General features: G+C 40.4%; 1 long non-coding RNA gene across 1 annotated transcript in view; it reads right to left on the reverse strand.

The window, feature by feature from the left end:
- Positions 1-19,440, reverse strand: part of LOC135113244 (uncharacterized) — a 113,498-nt gene that overhangs the window by 22,950 nt on the left and 71,108 nt on the right. The window contains exons 2-3 of the long non-coding RNA XR_010274770.1: positions 1,416-1,561; positions 971-1,150 (exon numbers count right to left, since the gene is read on the reverse strand). This is a non-coding gene — a long non-coding RNA (uncharacterized LOC135113244). The remainder of the gene's footprint in view (positions 1-970; positions 1,151-1,415; positions 1,562-19,440) is intronic.

A 19,440-nucleotide genomic window follows, 5' to 3' on the forward strand; every position in this document is an offset into this window, starting at 1 on the left:
GACGTCACTGATTCATCACCACCGCTGTTTTGTTACAATATTAGGAATTTGATACATCATGCTGACGATGTTTTGGCACAACGCTGCTTCCAACACAACACTACCGCAACTTTGATACACTGCTGCTTATCAAACACTACTTACTTTGGTACAACTCTGCTTCTAACAACGGCACAACTGCGATACAACGTTGCTTATAACAACAATGTTTTGGTACAACGCCACACAGTACTGCAATTATTTCGGTACAACATTCATGTTTTGGCACAACAAGAATGCTTCGGCATAATCCTAAGACGTTGGTATTTGTTAAATGACTTACGAGCCAAAACCACGAAATTTCTTATATTTTAGCCTCCATAAGTCCTCTTGCACACAAAATACAAATAGTGGACAAGAGCAAAACCAAGCCCTACCCTGAGTAGCAATACCTGAGCAGCACCAGAGGGAAAACACACCAATTTGCGGAAAGGCACAGTTAGTCATGGTCTGAAATCGAGACACCTCCTGCACTTCCAATGTACTGAGCATTTTTACCACACAAAGCCTGATAATTGAAAAGATTCTTAGATCAGAGGACTTATGGTTTAGCAAAACTCTTAACAAGTTAAAGAAGTGCAGTAAATTATCCTGATTCTGACTAAGGGAATAATGGACATTTTAAACGTTACCTTGGCTGGGTGCCTGTGAGCTCTGGGGTGGAGAGAAAACACACCAATTTACGTAAAGGTACAATAGTCATGGCCAGAATTACAGTACCCTCCTGCATTTATTCGCACTTTGTCTAGTATTTTTCCCACATTATGCCCTTACATCTGTTAACAATCTGTCTCCCTGACGTCTGAGAGATTCTAAGCAGACCAGATGACTTAAGATTCAGAAAAAAAAAAAAAAACTAAACAGACGAAATAAGTGCAGTAAATTACTTTATTTCTGATTATGACAACACTGGACAGACTTTACACTTTACCTTGCCTGGGTGTCGATGATCTCTGGAGGAGAGGAGGAGGAAGGCCAGAAGTGCAGGAATACGAGCGTGTCTGGCCTCCTTACCCTCCCTCTCCCGAGACTGGCTGGAACAATGCACACACAGCCGCCTTGTTTGTCTTCACAGCCACCTGGGAGTGCCTCGAGTGTGTTCCCCTCCTTCCTACAGTCAAGACCACGAGCACGTTCATATCCCGAGGTGCACGGCTAAACTTTTCTTTTTTTTTTTATTTATTTATTTTTCATTTTATATATATAGATATATATATATATATATATATATATATATATATATATATATATATATATATATATATATATATATATATATATATTTTTTTTTTTTTTTTTTTTTTTTTTACACTTCCGGACCACAGAGAGCACTTGCATAACTGTATAACTTGGAGAAGAGTCTAAGGTTAATGTACCGAAATGGGCAGCACTGCAGGGAGCTTCATAAGTAGTTGGAGTTGCAGTTCGAGTGTCCACCACCTTCCTTCCTGTGTCCTTGTGCAACCCAAGTCTTCTTTTCTTCCTCCTCGCAACCTCCCTCGCGCCACGCCTCGCCTCATTCCTGATAGGGAAGGAAAAGTGACACAGCGTAAGAAATTCAAAAAGGTGCGTTCTGTTCTCTATTTACACATTTCTAAACGGACATTGCACTAGCTAAATAGTCTCTCTCTCTCTCTCTCTCTCTCTCTCTCTCTCTCTCTCTCTCTCTCTCTCTCTCTCTCTCTCTCTCTCTCTCTCTCTCTCTCTCTCGATCCCTTTGTAGTAATAATCACACACACACACACACACACACAGTGTTTATTGGCCATTATTAATCACATTAGTAACATTTCTAAAGCATGATTAATCACAGAATTACCATAGAATGCTTGTATATTCCGTATAGCAATTTATGTTCATTAAAGACATTATACATTAAAAAAAAAAAAAAGTTTCTCAAATGTGCTGGATATTAACAATCAGTAAAGCCAACATGCACACACACACACGACCAAGATCATAATATAAGTTAAGAGTTTTGGTTTTCTGTTTTAATCTGCACTTAGTCACGCTGAGTGGCGCTGCGCTCTGGTATAGCGGAAATATTTGCAGGGCCAGAGAGCAGGACGACCTTAATTGAACGAAAATGTTTTCCTCGTGCGTGTATGTGTGTGTATTCCTATATATGTGCTCTCGGGAATTCTTAATTTCACTTTTTCTTGATCCTCCTTCCCTCTCTTTCCCATTTTTTTTTTTTTTTTTTTTTGTCTTTCTTACTTTCCTCTTCTTTTTCATGTGCTGCGCTAGACGATTTTAAAGAGCAAAAAACTAAACTATTTCAGGTCTTTCTATTCGTTTTTCCTACCCGTGTTTCGACAAAATATTACTAATTATGTACTGTTCAAATTTGTTGCTCGAAGTAAATAAAATTTATGAAAATATGATTATAGATTTTTCAATTTGATTATATACTATTATTTTTGAGGGGATGAAAAAGAAGCAGAGAGAGCAGTATCTATGTAAACTTCTTTAAACTTCCGCAAGTCTTCTTTATGCACAGTAAATAAAATTAATGAAAATACGATTATAGCTTTTTCCTTTTAATTATATTATTATTGTTTTTGAAAGGTTGGGAAAGAAGCAGCGAGAGCACTAACTATGTAAACTTCTGTAAATTGTGGCAAGTCTTCTTTATGCATAGTATATAAAATTAATGAAAATACGATTATAGCATTTTCCTTTTAGCTATATATTATCAATTTTGAGGGGTTGGGATAGAAGCAGAGAGAGCAGTAACTAGGTAAACTTCTGTAAACTTTGGCAAGTCTTCTTTATGCGTAGTAAATAAAATTAATGAAAATACTGCTATTGCTTTTTACCGTTATTGCTTTTTACCGTTTGATTATTTTTATTCTCTTTTGAGGGGACGAAGGGAAGCAGCAATCATATAAATTTTTTTTTTACTTTTTTTTTTGCAGCCATTTATCAGTTTCCTATATGCATGACAATAATAAAACTAATGCAAAAAAAAAAAAACACACTCAATTTTTTTTTCTTTTTTGTCAATTGCTAGTGTCCATCAGTCCTGAAGAGCAAGAGCAGTGATTAGCTGTGATCAAAAAAAAAAAAAAGGGAAGGGGAGCTGGCAATAATTATATGAAGCCTTATTGTAAATAGTTCCTCGTTACTATCAATCATAATACAATAATTAACAGCAGCATCAATCACTTAGTGCATGGTCGTTATACCCCCCGGCCCGGCACGCCTCCTCCGTCAGCGTACAGGTGAGGGAGGACGTCGTTCACCTTTAGTTACCTAGTTTAGTTCACCATGTTAGTTTAGTTCACCATGGGAGGCACGAGGTAAAAAGGCAATAATATACAAGGAAACAAGGCAAAAGGAAACAAAGCAAAGGGCAATAAGGTACAAGGAAGATACAAGGCAGCAAGGTAAGGAGGCACAAGGCACGAGCCAACAGGCACAAAGCAACAAGACACAAGACAAAGCAATGACCTACGACCATCTCGTTGATTATTAACCATTTTGTCTGCGATATGCAACAATTTATATACTTCACCAAAATCAATGTATGGAATCCTTATAAGTACCTTTTTTTTTTCTTTTATGTAGGAGGGACACCAGCCGAGGGTAACAAAAATCCAATAAAAAAAAAAGAAAAAGGGCACACTCAGATGCCAGTCCCCGAATAGCGTCCACAGTGATACTCAAAAACTGCGGGATTGGGGTCTTGAAACCTCCCTCTTGAAGGAGTTCAAGTCAAAGGAAGGTGAAAATACAGAAACAGGCAAGGAGTTCCAGAGTTTACCAGAGAAAAGGAAGAATGATCGAGAATACTGGTTAATTGGAATACTGGTGGACAGAATACGGGTGAGAGAAAGAAGAAAGTCTTGTGCATCGAGGCCGCGGAAGGAGAGGAGGCATGCAGTTAGCAGGATCAGAAGAGGATTTAGCATAAAAATATCGGTATAAGATAGCCAGAGATGCAACATTGCGGCGATTAAAAAGAGGCTGAAGACAGTCAGTTAAAGGAGAGGAGTTGATGAGGCGAAGAGCACTCAAATAGAGTGGTAAATGAATGGAACCGACTCAGTAATCAAGTTGTTAGTGCTAAGACATTAGGGAGTTTTAAGAGAAGATTAGGAGGATTTATGGATGGGGATGATAGGTGGAAATAGGAAGGCATATTTCATACAGGGACTGCCACGTGTAGGCCTGATGGCTTTTTGCAGCTTCCCTTATTTCTCATGTTCTTATGTTCTAAAGCTTTTGATTCCACCCAGTCTAGAAAAGCGGTATGAGTGGAACCCCCCAAACATGCGAAACATACTCCATACATGGACGGATAAGGCCCTTGTACAGTTAGCAAGTGGAAGGGTGAGAAAAGCTGCCGAAGACGTCTCAGAACGCTTAACTTCATAGAAACGGTTTCAGGTAGAGATGAGATATGAAGTATCCAATTTAGAATATAAGTAAAGGACAGACCGAGGATGTTCAATGTAGAAGGCGGGGGACAGTTGAGTGTCATTGAAAAAGAGGGGATAGTTGTCTGGAAGGTTGTGTCGAGTTGCTAGATGGAGGAATTGAGTTTTTGAGGCATTGAACAATACCAAGTTTGCTCTGCCCCAATCCGAATTTTTTGAGAGATCAGAAGTCAGCCGTTCTGTGAACTGTTTACTTCATGAAGGGTTGGACGTCTACGAAAAGACATGGAAAAGTACAGGGTGGTATCATTAGCGTAGGAGTGGATAGGACAAGAAGTTTGGTTTTGATCATTGATGAATAATAGGAAGAGAGTGGGTTACAGGACAGAACCCTGAGGAACATCACTGTTAATAAATCGATTTAGAAGAACAGTGACCATCTACCACAGGAGCAATAGAACGGTCAGAAATTAAACTGGAGATGAAGTCACAGAGAGAAGGATAGAAGCCGTAGGAGGGTAGTTAGGAAATCAAGACTATGTGCCAGATTCTATCAAAAACTTTTGATATGTCTAAGGCAACAGAAAATTCACCAAAATCTCTAAAAGAGGATGACCGAGACTTAGTAAGGAAAGCCAGACGATCACCAGTAGAGCGGCCTTGATGGAACCCATACTGGCGATCAGATCTACAAGAAAGAAGATAAAAAGAAATAGATTTTCGAATATGAACTTGAATATAGGTTAGGCGTTCAAGTTTTGGGGTAACACAGGAAGCACCAGAATCCAGGCCATCACTCGCATATTGACAGATGCATTAACTCTTGACTAATGACAGCATGCCATTGTTACTTTATATCAGCATTGCTACACGGCTTTAATGAGGAAAGATAAAACTACAGACACTAAAATCTTTGAGTTGTTACTGCTCGCTTTTGTTTTCAGTGCAATTTTTCAATTCAATACAACTCTTAACTTGTTCTACTCGGGAAACACTAAACAATTTCTATGAACAAAATTAAGCTGGAACCATTAAAATGTTCTGAGTTCATTGATTTATCTATTTATTATTCTTACTAATTTTGTATTTATCTGTATTATTTTTTTCTGCCTTTCTTTTCACTAATTTACTGTTTACTTCAATGTGAAGAAAGTGGGGACACTTTTGATACTAGACTGACACTTTCCTCTTCATAAATAAATTGTACTGACGGTTAACTTTTCTACTGCGTTCAATAAAAAATACTCACTTTCCCATCAGGACAGTCTGCAACTTACACTGGTACTTTCCTCCTATCAAGTAAATTTTAAGTCTTCAGCTTCACTTTACATCATCATCAGCACCAGCCTGATTCCAACCTTCACTTATCCCTGTCAGCTGCACGTCTATTTCATTCACTGTTGAAGCGATCCTTGTTAATATTCAGATCACTGTAAAAAAAAATCTCTATTTTTTTTTTTTTTTTCCTTAACAAGACAACAAAAAAAAAAAAACATTGAAAAGCTGTTCAAATCATTAATGGGAAAATTTTACCAATGAAAGACTTAAGACCACATCAACAGAATTTATCTTCTCTTCGTATAATTCTATGTCTGTGATCTATGTTCTATATCCAAACTGCCTTCCTTCACCACCCTTGGGTTATTATTGTACTCTCTAGTCTTTTGACATTGCTTGACTTATTCTCCCCCCCCCCTCAAAAAACTTCAACCTTGACATACTCCGCTAGTTCAGTGCAATACATGAACTTAATCGCATTACGCCGTGCAATGTAATTCTCGTTATTTAGGTTTTATCAATATGATTTACAAAAAAAAAATGCAATTGTTTCAATTGTATATCCTGCCCCCAAAGAGAGAGAGAGAGAGAGAGAGAGAGAGAGAGAGAGAGAGAGAGAGAGAGAGAGAGAGAGAGAGAGAGAGAGAGAGAGAGAGAGAGAGAGAGAGAGAGAGAGAGAGAGAGAGAGAGAGAGAGAGAGAGAGAGAACCAAGATGTCATCCCAAGAGGTGAAGTGCGCTGCACATGCTTGGCTTCTGACACAACCCATCTGACAGTGACATCAACGTGGGGTGACGAAGGAGATGAAAATGTCTGACAGTGACAGTGCTTTGAAGTCCCGAGGGGTGCGAAACATAGTGCCTGATAGTAACAGTGCCGAACAGTGACGAAGGCAGTGCGAGTGACTAATAGTGACAACGCAATACAGAACGAAAGACAGACACACTTCAACATGTTTTATAATTTTTCTGAACGCTTTATAAGTTTAAAGGGGAATTCTGCTCATGAACGAAGAAAAGTTTAATAGCAAATCCAACAGACGTAACAAACACGCACATGAAAAATATTCTACACGAAATTATAAATATCTTTCTGTACATGTTATATCTGAAAAAAAAAAAAAAGCTACGCAAACAAAGAGCAGTTGAATAGAAACGAAGACAGACGTAACACACTCTTGAAATACAAGAAACAACGCAACACGAGATAAAACAAGTGATGCCGTGACAACAAACTTCACTGTTTTTCCCAGGAAAAAAAATAAGAGTGTAGGAGGAGAAACAATTTGCTACACGAATAAAGAATAGCTAAACAGAAAAAAAATAAGGATGTAAGGAAACACAGAAGGTAAGAAATATTACAAAAAAAAAAAAAAAAAGGATATTACGAGAAAAAAAAGGGAGAAGAAAACTTGCTGCACGAATAAAAGAATTTAAAAAGAAAAACTAAACATACAACAAACAGACAAAAAAAAAATTACATAAGAAAACAATACGTGATCAGCTAACCTATTGGAGATTTTTCATGAAATAAGGGTTTCAAAGCGAAAAAAAAGAAATACTACATATGATACAAAAAAAGTACAGAAAGAAACTAAGCAGATGCAACATAGATAAGAAAAATCAGAAAACATTACGACAATAAGTGACCAATAAACATTTTTTAGTTGTTTCGGGAAAAAAAAAAAATACTGCATATAAAACTCTTCAAAAAGAAAAAAAATGTAATAGATACAAGAAAACTATAAACTACAAAAAAGTGAAACACTGAATTTCGTCAACATGCTTCCCAACATTTTCAAATATTTCACATGAGATTTTTTTTTTTTTTTTTTTTTTTTAGTTGCTGCAAGAGAAACACCAATAGGATATGAAGCAAACATAATACACACGCCAAGGGAGATACATTACATAACAACACACAATAAACCGTCACAAGTCATGATTTCTCCTGTAAGGGATATGAAGAAAGGAGAGCCGTCATTGCATAAACTAGAGGATAAAAGGAGAGAGAGAGAGAGAGAGAGAGAGAGAGAGAGAGAGAGAGAGAGAGAGAGAGAGAGAGAGAGAGAGAGAGAGAGAGAGAGAGAGAGAGAGAGAGAGAGAGAGAGAGAGAGAGAGAGAAAATAATGCAAAAATAAGAAACTTAATATAAATGCACCGAGGAAAGAGAGGAAAGCCATCATTACATAAACTAAAGATGAGAAGAATTAGTATAAAAAAATCAATAGAAAATAACACAACAAAAATACGAAGAGTATACGAAATTTCACATAAGGCAAGAATGAATGGAGAGGAAATCCATCACTGCATAAACTAAAAGACGAAAGGAAGAATTAACGAAAAGAACTCCAAAGGAAAATAACACAGAAATAGCAAAAACACACAAAACACACAAAAGTAAACAAAAGTTAAGACTATGAATGAACAGAGGAAGGAAATCATTACATAAATTAAAAAACAAAAAGAAGGAATTAGTGGGAAAAAAAAACTGCAATGGAAAATAACAGATTCAACATAAACCCATGAAAAGACACGAAACACAACACAGGGCAAGACTGAAAGAAGAAAGGAAAGTCATTACATAAACTAAACGACAAAACGGAAAAAATACTGTAAAAAAATAGAAAATAACGATATAAACGCTCGGAAGCAACAGAAGGAAACACAGCACAAAGCAAAATTATGAGTGAGTAAAGAAAAGCTATCATTACATAAACTAAAAAGCAAAGAAAAATCCAACAGAAAATAAAGACACACTAAAGGGAAATTAAACAACAAAGGCAAAATTATGAGTAAAAACCAAAATGTCAGAAGTGGAGAGAATCTCATGCCACAACATAAGAGAAAAAGAATGTACTAAAAAATGCAACAGATGATACATGCACAAAAAAAAAACCGTGGAAGACTGCAAGTAATAAATCAACGTATTTCAGAATATCCCCAACACGGAAGGTGGGAAAAATTTTGCCTTGGCACAAAGCACGAAAGAAAAAAAGAAAAATTACACAAAACAGAAAGGACAATGCAATGCAAGATTTTACGGATTAAATTCGCCAACTTTTTTTTTTTTGTGTGTGTAGGAAGAAGAAAAATAGCGAAGTGCACTATGAAATGACGCCGGCGCAACAAACACATACAACACAAAGTACAAAGTACAATACAGTGTAGAATTTTACGTGACACATTCATATATTTTATTTTTTTATCAACATAAGAGGGAAGAAAAAGATCGTATAGGCACAAAATAAAAGAAAAGTGCTCTAGTTCATTATAATTATATGTAGTCCAAGTGTTCCCAGGACAGGACACACGATGCAAAGGACTAGAGTATATTAAGTAAATACTGGTACTGTACAAAGATGTAGCACCGCAGCCATATCCAGTCTGGCCAGAGGCAACCCCAAGACTGAGAAGGCAAAGCAGCTGACCTCAGTGCCCGCGTGCCGAGTCAGGCAACGGAGTCAGGTCATGCTGCGTGGGGAGTGAAACACCCCGCAAGGTTGCGTCCGAAGCCGGAAATACAGCGCTGCACCGGCAAAATACTAATATCACACCAAACAGTAGCCGAAAGCCGTAGACCTTAGGAGGAGGAGGCAGTAGACACCTGCCGAAACGATAATTACTCCCAGTGAGGTCTAAAGCACTGTTCAGGGGGTGCTGTGAACTTATCATTAAACCCATCTGTGACCTCACTGAACGTTTCCCTTTGTGTCTCACAACACAAGGGGGCAGTCACAGCCTGCCCTCTAAAGACAGCTCTCTTCCTCCACACAAAACAACAAGCACCTAATAACACACATAACCTTCACCCAAAAAATTTCAAAATTATCATGGCGACTCTTACACCAGCCTCGGAGTCCCCATCTGGGGAGGGGACCATAAATGTCCCCAGATCGGACTGCCTTTCTGTCGACGACCCTAAGTGTCTTGACACCCCCCCTCAACCTTTTTTTATCAACTTCTGCAACATTCGCGGTCTAAGATCTAATTTTCAATCTGTAGAACACCACCTCTCCTCTTCTAAACCTCATCTTATTTTCCTCACTGAAACTCAGGTGTCTGAGGCAATTGACAGTAGCCCCTTTTCTGTTCCCTCCTACTTTCGTCTCTATCCTCATTTTCGATCTAAAGCTGGATGTTGCGTTTATGTGCGCAATGACTTAACCTGCTCTCGTGCCCACGCTCTTGAATCTTCTGAGTTTTTCACCATCTGGCTACGATTACAGAGTCACTCTCAAACTAAATTTATCTGTGCTGGTAGACGGTCACTGTTCTTCTCCTAAATCTATTAACAGTGGTGTTCCTCAGGGTTCTGTCCTGTCACCCACTCTCTTCTTATTATTCATTAATGATCTTCTAAAGCAAACTTCTTGTCCTATCCACTCCTACGCTGATGATACCACCCTGCACTTTTCCACGTCTTTTCATAGACGTCCAACCCTTCAGGAAGTAAACATTTCACGCAGGGAAGCCACAGAACGCTTGACTTCTGATCTTTCTAAAATTTCTGATTGGGGCAGAGCAAACTTGGTATTGTTCAATGCCTCAAAAACTCAATTCCTCCATCTATCAACCAACACAACCTTCCAGACAACTATCCCCTCTTCTTCAATGACACTCAACTGTCCCCCTCTTCTACACTGAACATCCTCGGTCTGTCCTTTACTTATAATCTAAAATGGAAACTTCACATCTCATCTCTAGCTAAAACCCTTTCTATGAAGTTAGGCGTTCTGAGACGTCTCCGCCAGTTTTTCTCACCCTCCCCAGCTGCTAACTCTGTACAAGGGCCTTATCCGTCCATGTATGGAGTATGCTTCACATGTCCGGGGAGTTCTTGCATCTCTAGCTGTCTTCTACCGCTATTTTCATGCTAACTGCTCTTCTGATCTTGCTAACTGCATGCCTCCCCTCCTCCCGCGGCCTCGCTGCACAAGACTTTCTTCTTTCTCTCATCCCTATTCTGTCCACCTCTCTAACGCAAGAGTTAACCAGTATTCTCAATCATTCATTCCTTTCTCTGGTAAACTCTGAAACTCCCTGCCTGCTTCTGTATTTTCACCTTCCTATGACTTGAATTCCTTCAAGTCATAGGTTTCAAGACACTTATCCTTCAGTTTTTGACTACCGCTTTGGACCCTTTTATGGAACTAGCATTTCAGTGGGCTTTTTTTTATTGGATTTTTGTTGCCCTTGGCCAGTGTCCCTCCTACATAAAAAAAAAAAAAAAAGACAGTGAGGGAAGATGCCGGCGATATAAGCTGGCGAGAGCAATCAGGCAGAGAGGAGAAGAAGCCTGACCAGGATCCACAGCAGCAGAAGCAGGCAGGCGGAGTAGTGAGCAGCACCGCCCAAGGCAGGTTGACGACGGCAGGCAGGAGAAAAAACCTGACCAGACGCCCACAAGCAACAGTAGACATTGTGAAAGTAGACGTGGCATGCGACGAGTGTTAGTTCACGTGGCAGGTATAAATCACAAGCAGAAACCCCACACGGTCGGTAAGAACATCAACAGCAGGTAGCAGGAGTCAGGAAGCGGTGAAGGGGAGGAAGGAGCGCAGGAGTCAGGAGGCAGTGAAGGTGAGGCCTGGAGAAAAAGGAACGCATGTGGGGTAGTGTAGCGGAGGAGGACGGCTTCCTAACACAAGAAATCCTCCAGAAAGCCACAATCCAGCAAGTAGCCAGAAAAAAGCCCAAAGCACAAGATAAAGGCCAGAGAAGCTGACAGAGCGGGCACCACATGGGCAGAGGACATGAGCACGTAGCGGGCAGAAGAGGTAGACACAGTATGCTGTGTCCTGTCTCTCCATCTCACCGCTTGCTATCATTTTGTTCCAGCTGAGAAGGTGTAGTGTAGGAGCAGTAATTGTCCATGTGTGTCCAAGAGTAAAAGGAAACACGATGTGGAAGACTGGCGTATATGAAATAAAATGTTGACGCGTACAGAGGTAAAGATAATCGCCAGGCACACGTCCGGTCACTCCCGATGGCAGGCTGAGCTCACTGCCCGCGTGTCGGGTCAGGTCCAGCGTGGTGAGCGGAACGCCTCTCGGGCCTGCGTCCGAAGCCGGAACAAAAGTAAATTGCAAAGAAATGCAGTAGGAAATTACACGGACACAACAACCACACAGAACACAAAATACAAAGCAGCGCAAGATATAAGTAATAAATTGGTAGATTTTGCATTTATTTTTAACACAGGAGGAAAAAGAAGAGAAAAACATTGCGAAAAAATGCACTGTGAAATTACATGGAGGTGTGTCATTAAAGTTCCAGGACTGGTGCCACACAAGTTTTATTTCACATCCAGGCTACAAACTATAGGTTATCTCCTTCGAAGTAATCCCCCTGGCACCGCATGCACTTGTCCATCCTTCTCTGCCAGGCTTGCATGCACTGCTGGAAGGATTCTTGCGGGATGCTCCTCAGCTCCGTCGTCACGGCCTTTTTGATGTCGTCCGCATCATCAAAACGGGTCCCCTTCATGACCTCCTTGAGCTTGGGGAAGAGGAAGAAGTCGCACGGAGCGAGGTCAGGTGAGTAGGGCGGTTGCTCCAGCACGGCGATGTTCTTCTTGGCCAAGAACTCTCTGATGCTCAGGGCATTGTGAGCAGGCGCATTGTCGTGGTGAAGCAGCCACGAGTTGCCCTGCCACAACTCCCGCCTCTTCTCGCGCACTGCACGAAGCAGACGCCGCAGTACTTCTTTGTACACATGTTGGTTGACTGTCTGGCCCTGTGGCAAGAACTCGCAGTGGACGATGCCCCTCACATCGAAGAAAGCGATCAACATGACCTTGAAGCTGGACCTGGACTGCCTTGCTTTCTTCGGCCGTGGCGACGCCGGACTCTTCCATTGAAGGCTCTGGCGTTTGGTCTCCGGGTCGTACTCAAATACCCAGGACTCATCGCCGGTGATGACTCTCCTGAGCAAGTCTGGTTCAGTTTCCAGACGCTCGAGGATGTCCTGACACACCTGCATGCGTCGTCCCTTCTGGTCATCGTTCAGGAGTCTCGGCACCATCTTCGCACAGACTTTCCGCATGCCCAGATCTTCAGTGATAATCTTCCACACGCTGTTGTGGTTCATGCCAAGCTCATCTGCGATCTTTCGAACAGTCAACCGACGATCGTCACGCACCATCTGCTTGACACGCTCAACATTGGCCTCATTCCTGCTCGTTGAGGGTCTTCCACTCCTGGGGTCATCTTCCACGTCCTCCCGGCCCTCTTTGAACCTCTTGCACCACTCAAAAACACGTGAGCGTGACATTGTCTCATCCCCGTACACTTTTTGCAGCATACCCAGTGCTTCTGACGGCGTTTTCCCCAACTGCACCAAAAACTTCAAGTTTGTTCGCTGTTCAGCGCTCATTGTTAAACGACCTGCAACAGAGGACATGATTTTAAAAGCACGTAAGAAAAAGATTAGTGACTGTAGAGGGTTGGGAGCGCAGTTGTATACTCCAGAAGGATTACTTTGAAGGGGAAATATGGTGGTTTGTGGCTTGGGTTTGAAATTCATCTTTTAGGACACCAGTCCTGGAACTTTAATGACACACCTCGTATACTTCTCTTACGCCCTATATAATGCTTTAACCTAGCCTGAAGTAGAATAATGAGCAGGATCTAAGAATTGTACCTCTTTTACTTCCTCCCATATTCCTTATAACACAAACCTTACCTCTAAGCATTAAAAGTAACCGCAATAATGTCCCAAACTTGTGTCTATCGGAATGTTTCTCTGCATCGTATTCCTAAGTATATTAATGAACGGAATTTAAGAACAGTATCTTTCTACTTCCACTTTCCTTATAATGCAAACCTCACCTCTAAGGATTATAAGTAACCGTAATAATGTTCCCAGACTCCGGATCGAATATTCCCCTCCGGCTCATAATCCTCGTAAGCTTATTTGTGTACTAAGTTTTGGGGGGGGGGTCTCATAATTCAGTGTACGGGCCGCACCCTTAACTTTTTCCCTCCTTATCTGTAACATATCAGTAAGGTAGTATGGGTTATGTTATTAATTTACGTTTGAGGCCTAGGTATGGTTTAGGATATTGATTCTCTCTCTCTCTCTCTCTCTCTCTCTCTCTCTCTCTCTCTCTCTCTCTCTCTCTCTCTCTCTCTCTCTCTCTCTCTCTCTCTCTCTCTCTCCATCAGTCTATTATTAGCCCCAATACACAACGTCTCACCCCATAAATGTATCAGTGACGCCACCCCTACGGGCTTAGATCCATCAGGTACACTTTATTATTTATCTCTGGTTTAGTCTTCCCTCTCGCACACTGTCAGCCCAGGGACTACTCACGTTATATTGGGCTTTATTGGGTTACAGGCTGATGGGGAGCGAATCTGTAGAGTGGTAGGTATGTAGGTAACACTATTTGTGTGAAGGAACTCGTGGTATGTACAGTCACCGCCAAAAAATCTGTTCACGTGCAGTATTCTTTTCCAGTAATTGAATAGGTGATGTGTTGGCAGTCGTCTTACTAAACCTTTGATTGTGTTGATGGTCGCCTTACAAAACACCTGGTGTGTTGGCAGTCGCTTTACAAAACCTGACGACTGATACATTCAAATACTAAGGGGATCAGAGGATTTAAGACCGAGTGAAGAACGTAATGAAGAAAAATATAACTAAAATAAATAAAATTAATCACAATAAAAAAAAATAAGAACCATTTACCTGATTGGTGAGACCTGAAAATCTGGAGAAAGTAAGAAGAAGAACTCGACAAAAAAAAGAAAATGTCATGTAGAGCTTATGAACAACACTCGGCTCTCAATTATTCGTGTCTGGTGGAGCGGGTGGGAAAAAGCTACAAGACACCTGACGCGACTGTGCCAGCTTGGATGTATGGGGAGAGACTAAAGACACACCTACCATCGATACCTCACCATAAGGCTTCCAGTGGCGTAGTTAGAAGATGAGGTGGTGTTGGGTTCACATCCTGTTCATATAGTACATCTCTCCAGGAATAACTAAATGGTCACTAAATTACTATCTGTTGTGCTTCTGCCAGAGGTCACCACAGCTAATGAACCTTCCTCAACGCGGTCGGTGTTCTGCGCCTTCTTCAGTCACGCCCATCACAAGTTTGTCTTTCATTGCATCCATAAATCGTTTCCAAGGTCTTTCTCTCTTTCTCCTGCCGGGTAGATCCATCTCCAGCATTCTCTTTCCTACCTCCTCGCCTCTCCTGATACGCCCACACTACCTCAATCTCGCCTCGTTGTCCCCAAACCGACATCCATGTGTTGTGCCTCTCATGTATTCCCATTTGATTTTGTTGTCTCGTCACTTCCAGAGAAAGTCGGGGCATCTTTATTTCAACTGCTTCTAACTCAAGGTCTATTCGTTAGCTCTGAAATTTTACCTATAATGTTCGTATACATCTTGCCTTCATTAATTAATGTTATAGGTGTGGCGTAGATATAAGTTCTGAGAAAAAAGACAATAGGAAGCATTACATGACTAATAGGGCTTGAGAGATGTTTGTAACTACGAAAAAAAAAAAAATCTGAGAAGAGTAAGATAGAAAAAGTGCTACAATTAGTGTAGAACACGTAGAGAGTGAGAGAGAGAGAGAGAGAGAGAGAGAGAGAGAGAGAGAGAGAGAGAGAGAGAGAGAGAGAGAGAGAGAGAGAGAGAGAGAGAATATGAAGCATTACTTTACTGACAGGACTTAAAAAAATATCGTTAAGAAAAAAATAATAGACATGGGTAGAGTAAGACAAAAGGAAGACAGAGAAAAAAAACGAAGCAGATTTAGTGAAGAGCACAGAGAAAAAAATATATATATATATATAAATATGAAACAATACCTGACTAATAAAACTTAAAAAAAAAAAAAAATGTATAAAATAACAAAAAAAAAAAAAAACGAAATCAGGGGTAGAGTAAAAAGCATGCAGTGAAGAAAACACCAGAAAATAATAAGCTTGTCCAGAAAAAAAAAATAGCAAACATTACTTGATTGATGACTTAAAAAAAGATGGAACGAAATTTAGGAAGAGGGAGACCAAAAAGAAATCAAACCAAACCAAAACCGAAGACAGAAAACGCAGAACGGAGCACGTAAAGAACACACACCACTTAATTTTTGACGATTGGTGCATCGTATTGGGGGGGAGGTAGGGAATGTCACTGAGTTGGTGGGAAGTGGTGGGGACGGGAGGTGGCGAGGACGGGAGGTAAGCAGGAGGTGAAGTGGTGAGTTGGACAGGTGGGCGCTTCTCTTCGGAGGTAATTAGTGTCAAGGTGAGAGAACCAGGCATCGTGTGTTTTCTCGTGTGTCGCCGCTGTAAATTAGTTTGGTCTCTCTCTCTCTTTCTCTCTCTCTCTCTCTCTCTCTCTCTCTCTCTCTCTCTCTCTCTCTCTCTCTCTCAACATGTATTTCTAAAAGACAGAAAACCTTGACGATAAAAAGACCAACAATTCACTTAAAACGCGCGCGTGCACACACACACACACACACACACACACACACACACACACACACACACACACACACACACACACACACACACACACACACACACAGAGAGAGAGAGAGAGAGAGAGAGAGAGAGAGAGAGAGAGAGAGAGAGAGAGAGAGAGAGAGAGAGAGAGAGAGAGAGAGAGAGAGAGAGAGAGAGAGAGAGAGAGAGAGAACTTGCCTAACAATTTAATGAGCTTATTTTCCCAGGCATTAAGCACGCACACGCGAGCGCGCACACAACAGGCAGGCTGACAGATAAACGGACAGACGGACACACACACACACACACACACACACACACACACACACACACACACACACACACACACACACACACACACACACACACACACACACACACACAGGTCCTTTGTTCCTTGAAACCTAAGACTTTTCTGCACACCCACCCACCAACACACACACACACACACACACACACACACACACACACACACACACACACACACACAAACACGAGGAGTAAAGGACAAGGCGTCAGATGGCTTTGTTCCCCTGCCTCTGTTTGGGCGTCATTCCGCGATAGTATTGACAAGTGAAGTTTTTTTTTTTCATTAACTCATCCCTTTTAGCTGATGGTACTCTGGTGTTCCTCTGGTATTCCTTTCACTCTCTTTTCCTCAGCCTCCCCAACTTCCTTCTAACCTCCAACCTCTTTTCCCTAACCTCGTCATATTCCTTATTGTCTCTTTCTCATCTTGGTCTTCTTTCTCCCCGCCCTCGCCTCGCTTTTCTGACATTCTTTCCTTCTGCTCCACCCTCTCCTCGCCTCCCAATTCTCTCCTCGCCTCCCTGACAGTCTTCCCTTCTTCCCTACACTCATCTTCCTCCCTGTCTCCCCTTCCTTCGTCACTATCTTTTCCCCACCCTAGCCTCCCTCACCGTCTCTCTCGCCTTCCTCCCAACCTTTGCATTCTTCCCCACCCTTCCTCGTCTCCCTGACACTCTTGCCTCTCTTTCCTCGCATCAACTCCCAAGGTGAAAAAAAAAAAGTTTGTGTTGACTTCTTTTATACTTTTATATATATATATTTTTTTATATTGGTGTTTTATTTATTTGATCGTTAATTTAGCATTTCTATTTTTTTCCGTAACTTACTACTTCTGCATTTTTTTGTATATATATATATATATATATATATATATATATATATATATATATATATATATATATATATATATATATATATATATATATATATATTAGATAGTGTTGGGGTTTGAATTTATTTTCTATTGATATGTTTTTTTTTTCAGTTCATTTACCACTTTTAGCTTTTTATTACCCTAACTTTCTTGGTAACTTTTTCTTTGTGGTTATTTTTTGTTATTTGACATTGATTGATTTTTTGTTACCTCATCCTTTTTATTTATTTATTTTTTTTATCTGAATTGATAATTTTTTTACGACTCTTTCTTCCTTTCTATGTATGTATGTATGTATGTATGTATGTATGTATGTATGTATGTATGTATCTTTCTATCTATCCTGCTTTCCTCACCTGTGCGTCGGAAAAGTCATGAAACATTGAAATCGTTATAATCGTTTTTCCTCTCCTATGTTGGAAAAAAAGGGAAATATGATTTATTAGATTATTGTATTGTGTTGTATCTTTGTGTTTGTTATAATTTCTTGTTAGATTCATTTTTTTTTGTCGCTAGTTGTTTTTCCCTTTCCTTTCTATATTTTCCCTACTACGTTGAAAAAAAAGAAAATACATGAATTTATGAATTCACTTTTTTTTGTGTGTGTGTAATTTTCTAATGTATCTTTTTTACTATTTCACTGTTTTATGTTCTTATTTTGTACTCTAATTATTTTTGTACGAGTATATAGGAGATTAAGGGCAGGTGAAGAAGTTTTAAGGACACAATATAATGAATTAGTTAGAACAGTCAGGAAGTTAACGAGGAAAGCTAAGGACAACTATGAATCAAAGGTAGCCAGCCAGGCGAAGACGGACCCCAAGGGATTTTATCAGGTATACAGGACGAAGAATAAGGATACTGTAGGTCCATTAAAGGCAGCAGATGGGGAGCTGGTTAGTTCTGGGGAGGAGATTAGTAAACTTCTGAATGATTATTTTTTAACTGTCTTCACCCAGGAAAACATGCAGGATATGCCAGATAGTGAACAGGTGTTTAGAGCAGATGAGAATGAGAAGCTGACAGATATTTCCATAACTAGGGAGATAGTGGAACAGAAGATAGATAGGCTAAAAAAGTTCAAGTCACCAGGACCTGATGAAATATACCCCAGAGTACTTAAGGAATGTAAAGAGATTATTAGTGAGCCGTTAGTTTCTGTCTTTAGGAAATCACTGGAGTCGGGTGAGGTACCAGTAATGTGGAGGCAGGCTAATGTAGTACCCATCTTTAAGAAAGGAGATAAAACTTTAGCGTCTAATTATAGACCTGTCAGCTTAACTTCAGTTGTAGGTAAAATGTTAGAGTCAATAATAGCGAGGAACATTAGGGAACATTTAGACAAACATAACTTGATAAATCAGTCACAGCATGGCTTCACGAAGGGGAAGTCTTGCCTGACAAACTTGTTAAGTTTTTACAGTAAGGTGTACGAGGCAGTAGATAATGGTGATAGTTATGATATCTTATATCTGGACCTTAGTAAAGCATTTGACAAGGTACCCCATCAAAGGCTCCTGAGAAAGGTTAGGGCACACGGGATAGATGGGAAGGTGTTAGGCTGGATAGGGTCATGGCTTGGTAACAGGCGACAGAGAGTGGTAATAAACGGCTCGAAATCCGAGTGGGGTCATGTAATTAGTGGGGTGCCACAGGGATCAGTATTATGCCCATTGTTATTTCTAATGTATATCAATGACTTGGATAGTGGAATTAGTAGTGATGTTAGTAAATTTGCGGATGACACAAAGATAGTTAGATTAATTAGATCAGAATCGGATGCCATCGCCTTGCAGGCAGACTTAGATAGAATGAATGAATGGACGGATAGATGGCAAATGCAATTTAATATCAATAAATGCAAAGTGCTTAGCGTAGGTAGAGGAAACCCACACAATAGGTACACATTAGACAACCAAACTCTGGTAGGTACAGGGTACGAGAAAGATTTAGGAGTTATAGTTAGCTCTAAACTCCGTCAAGGGAAACAATGCATAGAAGCCAGAAACAAGGCAAATAGGGTACTAGGATTCATTTTTAGGAGTGTTAAAAGTAGAAGGCCGGAAGTAATATTAAAGTTATACTTGGCG

The sequence above is a fragment of the Scylla paramamosain genome, chromosome 25 (assembly GCF_035594125.1).
Source record: "Scylla paramamosain isolate STU-SP2022 chromosome 25, ASM3559412v1, whole genome shotgun sequence".
Classification (NCBI taxonomy): domain Eukaryota; kingdom Metazoa; phylum Arthropoda; class Malacostraca; order Decapoda; family Portunidae; genus Scylla; species Scylla paramamosain.